The following is a 2,790-nucleotide window of genomic DNA, read 5'->3' as shown; positions in this document are numbered from 1 at the left end:
AAATTGAGCTGAGAATTGTAACTAATTTTCTAAAACTTAAATTAAACTGTTTCAGGATATTATTTGTATACACCATGTGTTAGATTCTGCCTAATATACAAAATAAATCCATAATAAGTAAAGCAACAGTTTTAGATGAGTCAAAAGTTTGATAAATATATATATATATATATATATATATATATATATATATATATATATATATACATATAACAAAAATATTATTAATTAATAATTTTTTTTTCATTATCACTGAAATACATTGATTTCAGAAAATATTTGAGGATTTTGTTAGAAGATTATATATATATATATATATATATATATATATATATATATAAATTACATCTGCAGAATTATATATATATATATATATATATATATATATATATATATACATATAACAAAATATTATTAATTAATAATTTCTTTTTTTTTCATTATCACTGAAATACATTGATTTCAGAAAATATTTGAGGATTTTGTTAGAAGATTATATATATATATATATATATATATATATATATATATATATATATATAATATTCTGCAGATGTAATTTTATTAAAAGTAAACAAATGATGTGAATAAGATTTATCAAAAAGAATTTAGAAGAGAAGATTCCAAACATACAAGATATTCAACTTATAAATACCAAAAATAAAGAAAACTTTGATGTTAGCTATTAGAAACCTCTCTCATACACAATTTACGGTTCACTTGATCGCACTAAGTAAAATAAATAAATAATTGTTAATGTTGATATCAGGACAAACGAGGACGCTGTCAATCATGAATTGCTATAAGTCAAAATAAAACAAGACTTTATGCCTTTTCTTTCCTTTTTCTTTCTCTCTTTTCTCTCTCTTTCTCTCTCTCTCTCTCTCTCTCTTTCTCTTTCTTTTCTTTCTTTTTCTTTTTCTCTCTTTTATTCATTCTTTAGTGTATTTATAAAAAAAAAAATGATCACAAGATTAATAAATAATTAATGAATTTGATTGCAATTTTAATTAAATGATAGGTAATATTAGGTAATAGAATTAAAAATTCAATTTTTTTATAACTCGTTATATAAGTCTCCCTTTGTACTTTTGTCTATCGATTTTTATATAACTATTAGTATACGCTGCTGTATCAGATGCACTTATTCGAGTCAATTTATCAATATAGTTGCATTTTCTATTCAATGTACATGTGTTTTGATACATATATTTGCATGCGTTTCATAATTTTGAAAGAATTTCTTGAGAAGATATCAAGATTTTCACATATATGTACGTATAATTAATTTATATAATTTATGGAATTTATATAATAATATTAAGCTTTATGAAAATATACATAACTATGATAAGTTAAGTTAGGTTTATACGAATCGAATATTCGTATAGTAATATGCTGTATTGTGATCTTGTCCGTTAAATCAGCTATATACTTGTAAAATGATGTTCTCCTTCAATGCTACTTTTTCATTATTCATATTTACTACATAATCACATTAAAATGAGAAAACGAACGAAAGCGCGCAATGATATTTTCACTTTGCTTATATTATTAAAAAAATATATATTTAAAAAAAAAGTGGAGATTGAAGGAAAACTTCACAATAAGAACAATGATTTTAATGACTTTATATAATAATACAGACAGTTGACTATATTTCTTCTACTCACATAGATTTATCGTCAAACTGTAATATGTATTATATATGTTCTTTTGCAAGATTTAACAATAATTGCGAAAATAAATTGTCGAAAAACAGAGAAATTGTATGTGCACTCTTTTTGATGAATAATTTATTTTCGTTCAGTCCGCCGATTCCATATTCCTTTTCGACAGTATCAATAAATTATAATAATTACAGGATTACAATTTTACAAGAATTATATATGTTATAAAGATTTAAAAAAAAGGAAAAAATTGAAAGAAGGACATGAAATAAGTAGAAATAAATAAGAAAAAAAGTATAATTTTTTATATTTCTTATAAATCTCTCCTTTAAAAATAACATTCCATTCATGTTCATATAAGACTACGATTCAAAACCCGATACCATAAATTCAATATTTGTATATATACCGTTTATTTTTTTTATTTTATTTTTTAAATAAATAAAATTATTATCGATCATTTCTTTTATTAAGTAATTACATAATTAATCTCGTTTCTTGTCTCGCAATCATCCCAAGATCGCAATTGGTTCTATCCCAGGTAAGAAGGATTAAATTCTCTTAAATACCTAAAAAAAAAATCACCGAGCAAATATCCAAAACAATATAACGTAAAATCGACCCTTCTGATTGTTGACCAATTTTTCGGATTCGACTTGAAGCAAATGTCTTAGAATTATTTTCGGGAAATACACACAGGTTACGTCTTCCACTAATCCACTTCTCCGAGTCTAGATATACGAATTATGTATCGTTAATCATTGGCTTTTATTTCTATCATTATAAAGTGAAAGTAAATCTGTGAGCTATTATTTTATTTCTCTATTTATATTTATTAATAATTTTTTATTTATTTAATAAGTTTATAATATTTACATAAATTATTGCTGTAGTTTTATTAATTGTATTCAATATTTTAAAATACAAAAAAAATATTATATATATATATTTTTTTTTTATAAATATTTTAAATAATATTAAATATTATTTAAATATTTTATATAAATATATAAATATAAATATATATATATATAAACCAAAAATGTTATCTAACAATATTTTTATTGTGTAAAACTATTTTACAAGATATGAAATAAACACTTCTCCTAGTGATCAAATA

Source organism: Cataglyphis hispanica, chromosome 1 (assembly GCF_021464435.1).
Source record: "Cataglyphis hispanica isolate Lineage 1 chromosome 1, ULB_Chis1_1.0, whole genome shotgun sequence".
Lineage (NCBI taxonomy): Eukaryota > Metazoa > Arthropoda > Insecta > Hymenoptera > Formicidae > Cataglyphis > Cataglyphis hispanica.
The sequence above is the reverse complement of the archived record's forward strand: the minus strand, read 5'-3'. Positions refer to the sequence as shown.